Genomic DNA, 14,890 nt, shown 5'->3' with positions numbered 1-14,890 from the left:
TGCACTAGTGAACGTATGAACCCTAGGCCTTGTTTCAACGCATTGCAATACCGTTTTCGCTCACTTTTATCATTAGTTACCTTGCTGTTTTTATAATTTCAGATTACAAAAACCTTTATCTACCATCCATATTGCACTTGTAGCACCATCTCTTCGCCGAACTAGTGCACCTATACAATTTACCATTGTATTGGGTGTGTTGGGGACACAAGAGACTCTTTGTTATTTGGTTGCAGGGTTATTTGAGAGAGACCATCTTCATCCTACGCCTCCCACAGATTGATAAACCTTAGGTCATCCACTTGAGGGAAATTTGCTACTGTCCTACAAACCTCTGCAATTGGAGGCCCAACAACGTCGACAAGAAGAAGGTTGTGTAGTAGACATCACTCCTCGCCGGCGACCCTTCTTCTTGCAGCGCCGCCTCCTCGCCGGCTACACTTCTTCTTGCAGCGCCGCCTCCTCGCCGGCGACCCTTCTTCTTGCAGCGCCGCCTCCTCGCCGGCGACCCTACTTCTTGCTGCGCGGCCTCCTCGCCGCCGACCCTTCTTCTTGCTGCGCGGCCTCGTTGATATGGTCAGGTAATCCACACCCACCCACACCATCCTCCTCCTTTCCCGTCCCACATGCCCCGACCGACGGAGCGACACCTTCCACTGAAATCACTGCCCCCTCCTCCAATTAAGCGCCGCACACAGCCATTTTGCACGCGGTATAACATGGAGCTCAGTAGCATGCGGCCGCACGCGCGAACGAGGTCGCTATGGCTGCCATGCATGTCGACCGCCAGATCTTTGAGGAGCACCTCGTCCTCGAGGCCACCGTCGACACCGCCACGCGGTTGTCTACTTTAAAATATAGTTCGTGATGTTTTCTCGAGGCCACCGCCAGTGCCTTCTAGTGATTTGTCCTCTGTAATGTTAATATGCAATCTGATGTTCAGTTAACAGTTTGGTCCTCTGAAATGTAATGTTTAGGTAACACGTTGGTCCAACAATTGCTACATTTCATAGTACTGTTCTCAAGCATTCTTTGTTTTGTTAACTATCTTATCTTATAGTACATGTTTCTATTCTGCAATGTCATGCTCAGTTAACTATTTTGGTTCATTTGGTCTGCTGTCCATTTAACTGTTTGGTTCAGTTCTGCAATTTGATTTTCATTTGCTGTGGGTACAATTTTGTATTGTTATGCATGTGACACCAATCGAATTTGGCTGTCCTCAATACATATTCTACTGATAGTATGACAACTCTCAGTTAACCTGATCAAGATCCACTACAACAGGACCCCCCCTATAGCAACGTAATTTTCTGTATCTAAAAGTCCATATATGCGTTGCAAGGCTCTTTACCAACGGTTTGGGATGCGTAGCCTTATCCAGTGTTGCTGGCGCATAATGCAACGCTTATGCTTCCGTTGGTAAATGTTGGAAATATGCCCTAGAGGCAATAATAAAATGGTTATTATTATATTTCCTTGTTCATGATAATTGTCTATTGTTCATGCTATAATTGTGTTATCCGGAAATCGTAATACATGTGTGAATACATAGACCACAACATGTCCCTAGTGAGCCTCTAGTTGACTAGCTCGTTGATCAACAGATAGTCATGGTTTCCTGACTATGGACATTGGATGTCATTGATAATGGGATCACATCATTAGGAGAATGATGTGATGGACAAGACCCAATCCTAAGCATAGCACAAGATCGTGTAGTTCGTTTGCTAGAGCTTTTCCAAATGTCAAGTATCATTTCCTTAGACCATGAGATTGTGCAACTCCCGGATACCATAGGAGTGCTTTGGGTGTGCCAAACGTCACAACGTAACTGGGTGGCTATAAAGGTGCACTACGGGTATCTCCGAAAGTGTCTGTTGGGTTGGCACGAATCGAGACTGGGATTTGTCACTCCGTATGACGGAGAGGTATCTCTGGGCCCACTCGGTAATGCATCATCATAATGAGCTCAATGTGACCAAGTGTTTGGTCACGGGATCATGCATTACGGTACGAGTAAAGTGACTTGCCGGTAACGAGATTGAACAAGGTATTGGGATACCGACGATCGAATCTCGGGCAAGTAACGTACCGATTGACAAAGGGAATTGTATACGGGATTGATTGAATCCTCGACATCGTGGTTCATCCGATGAGATCATCGTGGAACATGTGGGAGCCAACATGGGTATCCAGATCCCGCTGTTGGTTATTGACCGGAGAGTCGTCTCGGTCATGTCTGCATGTCTCCCGAACCCGTAGGGTCTACACACTTAAGGTTCGGTGACGCTAGAGTTGTAGAGATATTAGTATGCGGTTAACCAAAAGTTGTTCGGAGTCCCGGATGAGATCCCGGACGTCACGAGGAGTTCCGGAATGGTGAGGAGGTAAAGATTTATATATGGGAAGTCCTATTTTGGCCACCGGAAAATGTTCGGGATTTTTCGGTATTGTACCAGGAAGGTTCTAGAAGGTTCTGAAGTGGGGCCCACCTGCATGGGGGGACCCACATGAACGTGGGTAGTGGGGGCAAGGCCCCACACCCCTGGTCAAGGCGCACCAAGATCCCACCTTAGAAGGAATAAGATCATATCCCGAAGGGATAAGATCAAGATCCCTAAAAAAGGGAGATAACAATCGGTGGGGAAGGGAAATGATGGGATTTCTTTCCCCCACCTTTGCCAACGCCCCAATGGACTTGGAGGGCAAGAAACCAGCCCCCTCCACCCCTATATATAGTGGGGAGGCGCATGGGAGCAGCACCCCAAGCCCTGGCGCCTCCCTCCCTCCCGTGACACCTCTTTCTCCCCGCCTGCGCTTGGCGAAGCCCTGCCGGGATCCCGCTACTTCCACCACCACGCCGTCGTGCTGCTGGATCTCCATCAACTTCTCCTTCCCCCTTGCTGGATCAAGAAGGAGGAGACGTCCCCGCTCCGTACGTGTGTTGAACGCGGAGGTGCCGTCCGTTCGGCGCTAGGATCATCGGTGATTTGGATCACGACGAGTACGACTCCATCAACCCCGTTCTCTTGAACGCTTCCGCTCGCGATCTACAAGGGTATGTAGATGCACTCTTTTACCTCTCGTTGCTAGAAGACTCCATAGATCGTTCTTGGTGATGCGTAGAAAATTTTTAATTTCTGCAACGATCTCCAATAGTGGCATCATGAGCTAGGTCTATGTGTAGTTTCTATGCACGAGTAGAACACAAACTTGTTGTGGGCGTAGATGTTGTCGATTTTCTTGCCACTACTAGTCTTATCTTGTTTCGGCGGCATCGTGGGATGAAGCGGCCCGGACCGACCTTACACGTACGCTTACGTGAGACAGGTTCCACCGACTGACATGCACTAGTTGCATAAGGTGGCTAGCGGGTGTCTGTCTCTCCCACTTTAGTCGAATCAGATTCGATGAAAAGGGTCCTTATGAAGGGTAAATAGAAGTTGGCATATCACGTTGTGGTTTTACGTAGGTAAGAAACGTTCTTGCTAGAAACCTATAGAAGCCACGTAAAAACATGCAACAACAATTAGAGAACGTCTAACTTGTTTTTGCAGCATATGCCTTGTGATGTGATATGGCCAAAAGGATGTGATGAATGAAATACATGTGATGTATGAGATTGATCATGTTCTTGTAATAGGAATCACGACTTGCATGTCGATGAGTATGACAACCGGCAGGAGCCATAGGAGTTGTCTTTATTTTTTGTATGACCTGTGTGTCATTGAATAACGCCATGTAAATTACTTTACTTTATTGCTAAACACGTTAGCCATAGAAGTAGAAGTAATCGTTGGCGTGACAACTTCATGAAGACACGATGATGGAGATCATGATGATGGAGATCATGGTGTCATGCCGGTGACGACGATGATCATGGCGCCCCGAAGATGGAGATCAAAAGGAGCAAAATGATATTGGCCATATCATGTCACTATTTGATTGCATGTGATGTTTATCATGTTTTACATCTTATTTGCTTAGAACGACGGTAGCTTAAATAAGATGATCCCTCGCAATAATTTCAAGAAAGTGTTCCCCCTAACTGTGCACCGTTGCAAAGGTTCGTTGTTTCTAAGCACCACGTGATGATCGGGTGTGATAGATTCTAACATTCGAATACAACGGGTGTAAGCCAGATTTACACACACAATACACTTAGGTTGACTTGACGAGCCTAGCATGTACAGACATGGCCTCGGAACACGGAAGACGGAAAGGTCGAGCATGAGTCGTATAGAAGATACGATCAACATGAAGATGTTCACCGATGTTGACTAGTCCGTCTCACGTGATGATCGGACACGGCCTTGTTGACTCGGATCATGTTTCACTTAGATGACTAGAGGGATGTCTATCTGAGTGGGAGTTCATTGAATAATTTGATTAGATGAACTTAATTATCATGAACTTAGTCTAAAATCTTTACAATATGTCTTGTAGATCAAATGGCCCACGCTAATGTTGCCCTCAACTTCAACGCGTTCCTAGAGAAAACCAAGCTGAAAGATGATGGCAGCAACTATACGGACTGGGTCCGGAACCTGAGGATCATCCTCATAGCTGCCAAGAAAGATTATGTCCTAGAAGCACCGCTAGGTGACGCACCCATCCCAGAGAACCAAGACGTTATGAACGCTTGGCAGCAGCGTGCTGATGATTACTCCCTCGTTCAGTGCGGCATGCTTTATAGCTTAGAACCGGGGCTCCAAAAGCGTTTTGAGCAACACGGAGCATATGAGATGTTCGAACAGCTGAAAATGGTTTTCCAAGCTCATGCCCGGGTCGAGAGATATGAAGTCTCCGACAAGTTCTTCAGTTGTAAGATGGAGGAAAATAGTTCTGTCAGTGAGCACATACTCAAAATGTCTGGGTTACACAACCGCTTGACTCAGCTGGGAGTTAATCTCCCGGATGACGCGGTCATTGACAGAATCCTTCAGTCGCTTCCACCGAGCTACAAGAGCTTTGTGATGAACTTCAATATGCAGGGGATGGAAAAGACCATTCCTGAGGTATATTCAATGCTGAAATCAGCGGAGGTGGAGATCAAAAAGGAACATCAAGTGTTGATGGTGAATAAAACCACTAAGTTCAAGAAAGGCAAGGGTAAGAAGAACTTCAAGAAGGACGGCAAGGGAGTTGCCGCGCCCGGTAAGCCAGTTGCCGGGAAGAAGCCAAAGAATGGACCCAAGCCTGAGACTGAGTGCTTTTATTGCAAGGGAAGTGGTCACTGGAAGCGGAACTGCCCCAAGTACTTAGCGGACAAGAAGGCCGGCAACACCAAAGGTATATGTGATATACATGTTATTGATGTGTACCTTACCAGCACTCGTAGTAGCTCCTGGGTATTTGATACCGGTGCGGTTGCTCATATTTGTAACTCAAAGCAGGAGCTGCGGAATAAACGGAGACTGGCAAAGGACGAGGTGACGATGCGCGTCGGGAATGGTTCCAAGGTCGATGTGATCGCCGTCGGCACGCTACCTCTACATTTACCTACGGGATTAGTTTTAAACCTCAATAATTGTTATTTAGTGCCAGCTTTGAGCATGAACATTGTATCAGGATCTCGTTTAATTCGAGATGGCTACTCATTTAAATCCGAGAATAATGGTTGTTCTATTTATATGAGAGATATGTTTTATGGTCATGCCCCGCTGGTTAATGGTTTATTCTTAATGAATCTCGAACGTAGTGTTAGACATATTCATAGTGTGAGTACCAAAAGATGTAAGGTTGATAATGATAGTCCCACATACTTGTGGCACTGCCATCTTGGTCACATTGGTGTCAAGCGCATGAAGAAGCTCCATGCTGATGGACTTTTAGAGTCTCTTGATTACGAATCATTTGACACGTGCGAACCATCCCTCATGGGTAAGATGACCAAGACTCCGTTCTCCGGAACAATGGAGCGAGCAACCAACTTATTGGAAATCATACATACTGACGTGTGTGGTCCAATGAGTGTTGAGGCTCGCGGTGGCTATCGTTATGTTCTCACTCTCACTGATGACTTGAGTAGATATGGGTATGTCTACCTAATGAAACACAAGTCTGAGACCTTTGAAAAGTTCAAGGAATTTCAGAGTGAGGTTGAGAATCAACGTGACAGGAAAATAAAATTCTTACGATCAGATCGTGGAGGGGAATATTTGAGTCACGAATTTGGCACACACTTAAGGAAATGTGGAATAGTTTCACAACTCACGCCGCCTGGAACACCTCAGCGAAATGGTGTGTCCGAACGTCGTAATCACACTCTATTGGATATGGTGCGATCTATGATGTCTCTTACCGATCTACCGCTCTCATTTTGGGGCTATGCTTTAGAGACTGCCGCATTCACTTTAAATAGGGCTCCGTCGAAATCCGTTGAGACGCCGCCGTATGAATTATGGTTTGGGAAGAAACCTAAGCTGTCGTTTCTAAAAGTTTGGGGATGTGATGCTTATGTCAAGAAACTTCAACCTGAAAAGCTCGAACCCAAGTCGGAAAAATGCGTCTTCATAGGATACCCTAAGGAAACCATTGGGTATACCTTCTACCTCAGATCCGAAGGCAAGATCTTTGTTGCCAAGAACGGGTCCTTTCTGGAGAAAGAGTTTCTCTCGAAAGAAGTAAGTGGGAGGAAAGTGGAACTTGATGAAGTACTACCTCTTGAACCGGAAAGTAGCGCAGCTCAGGAAGATGTTCCTGTGGTGCCTGCACTGACTAGAGAGGAAGCTAATGATGATGATCAAGGTACTTCGGATCAAGTTACTACTGAACTTCGTAGGTCCACGAGGACACGTTCCACACCAGAGTGGTATGGCAACCCTGTCCTGGAAATCATGTTGTTAGACAACGGTGAACCTTCGAACTATGAAGAAGCAATGGCGGGCCCAGATTCCGACAAATGGCTAGAAGCCATGAAATCCGAGATAGGATCCATGTATGAAAATGAAGTATGGACTTTGACTGACTTGACCGATGATCGCGAGCCATAGAAAATAAATGGATCTTTAAGAAGAAGACAAACGCGGATGGTAATGTGATCATCTATAAGGCCCGACTTGTCGCTAAGGGTTATCGACAAGTTCAAGGGGTTGACTACGATGAGACTTTCTCACCCGTAGCGAAGCTGAAGTCCGTCCGAATCATGTTAGCAATTGCCGCATTCTATGATTATGAGATATGGCAAATGGACGTCAAAACGGCATTCCTTAATGGCTTTCTTAAGGAAGAATTGTATATGATGCAGCCGGAAGGTTTTGTCGATCCTAAGAATGCTAACAAGGTATGCAAGCTCCAGCGCTCCATCTATGGGCTGGTGCAAGCATCTCGGAGTTGGAACATTTGATTTGGTGAGATGATCAAAGCGTTTGGGTTTACACAGACTTATGGAGAAGCCTGTGTTTACAAGAAAGTGAGTGGGAGCTCTGTAGCATTTCTCATATTATATGTGGATGACATACTGTTGATGGGAAATGATCTAGAATTCTTGGGAAGCATAAAGGCCTACTTGAACAAGTGTTTTTCAATGAAGGACCTTGGAGAAGCTGCTTATATATTAGGCATCAAGATCTATAGAGATAGATCAAGACGCCTCATTGGTCTTTCACAAAGTACGTACCTTGACAAGATATTGAAGAAGTTCAATATGGATCAGTCCAAGAAGGGGTTCTTGCCTGTATTGCAAGGTGTGCAATTGAGCACGGCTCAATGCCCGACCACGGCAGAAGATAGAGAAAAGATGAGTGTCGTCCCCTATGCCTCGGCCATAGGGTCTATTATGTATGCCATGCTGTGTACCAGACCTGATGTAAACCTTGCCGTAAGTTTGGTAGGAAGGTACCAAAGTAATCCCGGCATGAACACTGGTCAGCGGTCAAGAATATCCTGAAGTACCTGAAGAGGACTAAGGATATGTTTCTCGTTTACGGAGGTGGCGAAGAGCTCGTCGTAAAGGGTTACGTCGATGCTAGCTTCGACACAGATCTGGATGACTCTAAGTCACAAACCGGATACGTGTATATTTTGAATGGTGGGGCAGTAAGCTGGTGCAGTTGCAAGCAAAGTGTTGTGGCGGAATCTACATGTGAAGCGGAATACATGGCGGCCTCAGAGGCAGCACAAGAAGCAATCTGGGTGAAGGAGTTCATTACTGACCTAGGAGTTATTCCCAATGCGTCGGGCCCGATGACTCTCTTTTGTGACAACACTGGAGCTATTGCCCTTGCCAAGGAGCCCAGGTTTCACAGGAAGACCAGGCATATCAAGCGTCGCTTCAACTCCATTCGTGAAAATGTTCAAAATGGAGACATAGATATTTGTAAAGTACATACGGACCTGAATGTAGCAGATCCGTTGACTAAACCTCTCCCTAGAGCAAAACATGATCAACACCAGAACTCTATGGGTGTTCGATTCATCACAATGTAACTAGATTATTGACTAGTGCAAGTGGGATACTGTTGGAAATATGCCCTAGAGGCAATAATAAAATGGTTATTATTATATTTCCTTGTTCATGATAATTGTCTATTGTTCATGCTATAATTGTGTTATCCGGAAATCGTAATACATGTGTGAATACATAGACCACAACATGTCCCTAGTGAGCCTCTAGTTGACTAGCTTGTTGATCAACAGATAGTCATGGTTTCTTGACTATGGACATTGGATGTCATTGATAACGGGATCACATCATTAGGAGAATGATGTGATGGACAAGACCCAATCCTAAGCATAGCACAAGATCGTGTAGTTCGTTTGCTAGAGCTTTTCCAAATGTCAAGTATCATTTCCTTAGACCATGAGATTGTGCAACTCCCGGATACCATAGGAGTGCTTTGGGTGTGCCAAACGTCACAACGTAACTGGGTGGCTATAAAGGTGCACTACGGGTATCTCCGAAAGTGTCTGTTGGGGTTGGCACGAATCGAGACTGGGATTTGTCACTCCGTATGACGGAGAGGTATCTCTGGGCCCACTCGGTAATGCATCATCATAATGAGCTCAATGTGACCAAGTGTTTGGTCACGGGATCATGCATTACGGTACGAGTAAAGTGACTTGCCGGTAACGAGATTGAACAAGGTATTGGGATACCGACGATCGAATCTCGGGCAAGTAACGTACCGATTGACAAAGGGAATTGTATACGGGGTTGATTGAATCCTCGACATCGTGGTTCATCCGATGAGATCATCGTGGAACATGTGGGAGCCAACATGGGTATCCAGATCCCGCTGTTGGTTATTGACCGGAGAGTCGTCTCGGTCATGTCTGCATGTCTCCCGAACCCGTAGGGTCTACACACTTAAGGTTCGGTGACGCTAGAGTTGTAGAGATATTAGTATGCGGTTAACCGAAAGTTGTTCGGAGTCCCGGATGAGATCCCGGACGTCACGAGGAGTTCCGGAATGGTGAGGAGGTAAAGATTTATATATGGGAAGTCCTATTTTGGCCACCGGAAAATGTTCGGGATTTTTCGGTATTGTACCGGGAAGGTTCTAGAAGGTTCTGAAGTGGGGCCCACCTGCATGGGGGGACCCACATGAACGTGGGTAGTGGGGGCAAGGCCCCACACCCCTGGTCAAGGCGCACCAAGATCCCACCTTAGAAGGAATAAGATCATATCCCGAAGGGATAAGATCAAGATCCCTAAAAAAGGGAGATAACAATCGGTGGGGAAGGGAAATGATGGGATTTCTTTCCCCCACCTTTGCCAACGCCCCAATGGACTTGGAGGGCAAGAAACCAGCCCCCTCCACCCCTATATATAGTGGGGAGGCGCATGGGAGCAGCACCCCAAGCCCTGGCGCCTCCCTCCCTCCCGTGACACCTCTTTCTCCCCGCCTGCGCTTGGCGAAGCCCTGCCGGGATCCCGCTACTTCCACCACCATGCCGTCGTGCTGCTGGATCTCCATCAACTTCTCCTTCCCCCTTGCTGGATCAAGAAGGAGGAGACGTCCCCGCTCCGTACGTGTGTTGAACGCGGAGGTGCCGTCCGTTCGGCGCTAGGATCATCGGTGATTTGGATCACGACGAGTACGACTCCATCAACCCCGTTCTCTTGAACGCTTCCGCTCGCGATCTACAAGGGTATGTAGATGCACTCTTTTACCTCTCGTTGCTAGAAGACTCCATAGATCGTTCTTGGTGATGCGTAGAAAATTTTTAATTTCTGCAACGATCTCCAATAGTGGCATCATGAGCTAGGTCTATGTGTAGTTTCTATGCACGAGTAGAACACAAACTTGTTGTGGGCGTAGATGTTGTCGATTTTCTTGCCACTACTAGTCTTATCTTGTTTCGGCGGCATCGTGGGATGAAGCGGCCCGGACCGACCTTACACGTACGCTTACGTGAGACAGGTTCCACCGACTGACATGCACTAGTTGCATAAGGTGGCTAGCGGGTGTCTGTCTCTCCCACTTTAGTCGAATCAGATTCGATGAAAAGGGTCCTTATGAAGGGTAAATAGAAGTTGGCATATCACGTTGTGGTTTTACGTAGGTAAGAAACGTTCTTGCTAGAAACCTATAGAAGCCACGTAAAAACATGCAACAACAATTAGAGAACGTCTAGTTTTTGCAGCATATGCCTTGTGATGTGATATGGCCAAAAGGATGTGATGAATGAAATACATGTGATGTATGAGATTGATCATGTTCTTGTAATAGGAATCACGACTTGCATGTCGATGAGTATGACAACCGGCAGGAGCCATAGGAGTTGTCTTTATTTTTTGTATGACCTGTGTGTCATTGAATAACGCCATGTAAATTACTTTACTTTATTGCTAAACACGTTAGCCATAGAAGTAGAAGTAATCGTCCCCGCTCCGTATTTGTGTTGAACGCGGAGGTGCCGTCCGTTCGGCGCTAGGATCATCGGTGATTTGGATCACGACGAGTACGACTCCATCAACCCCGTTCTCTTGAACGCTTCCGCTCGCGATCTACAAGGGTATGTAGATGCACTCTTTTCCCTCTCGTTGCTAGAAAACTCCATAGATTGTTCTTGGTGATGCGTAGAAATTTTTTAATTTCTGCAACGATCTCCAACAGTAAAAGGGACCGCTGCAAGAGTACAACACATAAAACCGGCTTTTACAACAGTCGTATACGTTGGTGATTAATATGCAGGAATCCAAATCTCATTACTTGTTAACGAAGAATTTGCAACGCTTCATTTTTTTACATATAAAATGTGAATAATATTATTATGTTGTAGAAATTAAATTAATGCTCCACATAATGGTGGTAAGTATGATCAAGTGAGGAAAAAAACAACATACCCATGAGCGGAATAATAATTCATATATTGAAAAAAATTGTTGGATTACAATAGTTGATATTACAGGAGGAGCATCATCCAAATGTGATGAATAATCTAAATATTTTCTTGACTTCACTGAAAGCATCCATCAATATCCCTACAACTTAATTAAAACTTAACCGAGGAACATCATCCAACAAGAACAATATCGCTACAACTTAACTAAAACTGAAAGCGTCCATCATCATCATGGTGATCCAGTACATCATCATCATTGCAGTATACTTGCCACGTAGCCATATAATCATCCATATATCTTCTGAATCTACAACAAAATAACAAAATGAATTGTTAACACACAATACATTGGCATGATGCAAGTAGTGATGGGTTACCCAGCAAATAAGAAACATTACTTCTTACAAAGGGGCATTACTTCAGAAACATTGGTTGCCCAGCTAGATTACGACTATTACAAAGAAAAGTTTTGACCTGAAAGTATTCCCTTACAACTCAATATACTACTTCAGGTCACAAAACAGGCATAAACAGAGCCAGAGAAAAATAAAGCATCATTTTGACATGTATAGATCATGTCTTAAGCACCACACTCTCAGGAAGAGAAAAAATGTGCTTAAGAAATACTTATGGTATTGTCAAAGGTCCGAGCGAGCGCAACACTTTTTCTTCCATACACAGCGCTAAAACTTCTCATTCCAAGAGACAGGAGCAAACCAAATGTTGATAATTTCACACAGTAGTCAGGAACTTTTAGTTTCGAAAACTTTACCACATGTAACATTGGTAGGACAGATCAATACAACATATGTGGTTGTGGCCTAACGGGAAATTCGGTAATTTACGAACCGTGACAACAAGAGTGCATGTGGGTAATTCAGCAATCTGTGAATCAAAGTGGTCAGAGCTCAGTGATCAGTTTAGCAATGTACGAATCAAAAGGTCAAGAGCATCACTAAGAAGAACATTACTATCGTTACCGCCTTCACAAACAGTTAACACATGGAAATCGAAGACAGTTACCAGAATAATGACTAGGATCACTGCTGTATCTTGGACAAATCTAATCATAGCTCCAGCCGTCCATGATATGTTGGCCTCCATCTTGATAGTGCCGGAGCGAATGAGTGCGGCGCCTCACATTAAATTACACACAATAATAAGTAAACCATTTGCAAGATAGGAGTACATAAATAAGTAGTTGAATAAGAGCAGAAAAAGGCTGCAAAATGGTTAGAGCTAATCTAAGCAACAAAGGAATAAATAAATAATCACCACACGGAAACAGTCTTAGTTGAAGGTAAAACTCAATGATGTACTATGAATGTAGAGATTGGCACACTGAAAACCACCAAATGGTGTTGAGTATTTGTTTCTTTGGAAACCTACACACACACAGACAGTGAGCCTCTACTTAATGAATGACAAGCAAGATGATTAACTGAATCTGAAAGAAGGGGTCCCTGATTCTGTTGAAGTAAGAAGAGCTTCCTACCTAGTAACAACCACAAGAATCCAATAGATCCCAACAACAATGACAAGATATAATCCAAATTCTGTAGAATAGTAAGAGCATACACAATCAGTACATTAACAGGCGTATCGTTGCAAAATGGAGAGAAGTATTTACAAGTTTTCTGAATCATATAAACAGGATCAAAGCAACATCATAGAAGAAACAATGTGGATTATTAATTTACCTGCTCACTAAAACCAAGGTGTACGTGCTTCTCCCAACAGGTCCATGTTGTCTAGTATTTGAGCTGGACATGAGGGCCACCATTAGAAAGCTACTACCTCCACCTAAATATCCTGACCATCAGACTCATGAAAAGTGTGAAGTTGCAACAAAAACATTGATTAGTAACTCATTAGAAGTGCCATACAGAGACCTATTAATACTGGATCCCTCCTAAAATACTATTACTCTTGCAATAGACTATTTGATATGGAGTCCTTATATATGAAGTAGTGCTTATCTACATAAAAAAGCTGAAAGGATTACCGACTCATCTAGCAAGGATTGATGAGTTAGCAGCGTATAAGAATTTTTTAAAAATTTGATGCTCCATTGATATCTAATAATTACTAATTTAATAGAATATCAATCAGTGTATGAATGTAATCAACGGAGATTGGAAGCCAGTCTGCAGCCTTACCACTATTCGTCAATGAATTGCACAAGGGCCAAACACTTTTGACACAGATTAGCTGCAATAGAATCGGGGATGCATACCTAGACGTCTACAGGATCAGAGAAGAGCAGAGGTTAGAGAAAGGGGAGAGATAGGACGAATCCAGGGGAGGGGATGCACTCACCGGACGAGAGCAGGACGACAGGGCCACCGGCGCCGGAACCGACGCCCGAAACCCTAGCCATGGGTCGCGGGTAGGATTTGGTGGCCACGAGCGCCGGATCTAGCCGGATGGGAGGGCGCCGCGGTGTGAGGTGACCTCGGGCTGTGCTTCGCGACGGCGGGATTCGCCAGAAACCGCCTGAATGAGCCGCCGCAGGTGGTGCAACGAAGAGCTGCGTCAAGAGGGAGAGATGGGATGTGAGAGGGATGGGTGGGTGGGGGATGCAGCGGATCCGGTAGCCTCCGAAGCTGCGAGGTGGGAGGAGAAGGAAAGGAGGGGAGGGCCGGCGGCGAGGTGGGAGGAGGTGGGGGACGATGTGGTTGGTGGCGGCGATTTAGGAGAGATGGGGGGCATCGGGGGGCTCTGTTTCTCGCGAGTCCCTATCTCCTTTCATGTGTTTCTTTTTTTTTTTTCATATGTCCGATTATTGGATTAAGAGCTGCAAATCTGCAACGCATATCTGCAACCTTTAATATGCGTATCTATCATGAATTTTACAGCGCATAGCCAAACTGTTGTACAATGTGTGTTGCTTTACAGGGGGTATCCTTATAGTGAATCTTCCTTATGTGTGTTGCAGGGAAACAATGGGAGACACTGCGGTTTACCATCGAGGTTTGTTCAAGCAGGGTCCTTTGGCTAATAGCACATTATTGTGCAGTTGCAGGAATCATTCTAATATTTAGGTTTCTTACAATTTGGTCTTGCACATGTAGGTCCTGCTGTCAGAGGCTTAGACCCACTGTTCGACCCATTTTGCATATGGGGAAATGAGATATCCATGAATATCAGTCAAGTCAAGAAACTCGGAAAGATTGTTAGGATGAAGAAACTTGCGACGAATAACAACAAGATCTTTGTTTGCACAATGAAGAAGATCATACACAGTCAACTATAGGATGGTACCAACTCTTTTACCTTGTTTTTACCCCTTGCGCCATTTCAAAATTTACAACAGTGAATTATGCATAGCTTTGTTTTCAGTACTTTTCAAAGCAGTTCACCGATGATTACCTCTCAAACCACCTGCATGGTCAAGAGGCGAGGAAGGTATTCATTCAATACCCACGGTATAATATTGAAGTCTTGCTGAAGAGGACGAAGGTTGGGCGGGCAATTATCAATAGCCACTGGCCTAAAGTTGCAAGGACATTCAACATCACCGAAGGCTCAACATTTGCCTTCCGCTTCTGCAGTTTCCCAGATGAGATTCATCTGTCTATTTACCGTGTATGAT

At 45.0% G+C, this 14,890-nt stretch overlaps 1 long non-coding RNA gene across 1 annotated transcript; it reads right to left on the bottom strand.

The window, feature by feature from the left end:
- Positions 1-11,299: 11,299 nt before the first annotated feature.
- LOC109732611 (uncharacterized) lies at positions 11,300-14,006 on the bottom strand. Its single transcript, XR_002225428.4, has 4 exons — positions 13,615-14,006; positions 12,996-13,539; positions 12,319-12,851; positions 11,300-11,602 (listed from the first exon to the last, which is right to left on the bottom strand). It is a non-coding gene; the product is annotated as an uncharacterized lncRNA (long non-coding RNA).
- Positions 14,007-14,890: the final 884 nt, after the last annotated feature.

The sequence above is a fragment of the Aegilops tauschii genome, chromosome 7 (genome assembly GCF_002575655.3).
Source record: "Aegilops tauschii subsp. strangulata cultivar AL8/78 chromosome 7, Aet v6.0, whole genome shotgun sequence".
Classification (NCBI taxonomy): Eukaryota; Viridiplantae; Streptophyta; class Magnoliopsida; order Poales; family Poaceae; genus Aegilops; species Aegilops tauschii.
The sequence above is the reverse complement of the archived record's forward strand: the minus strand, read 5'-3'. Positions and strand labels throughout refer to the sequence as shown.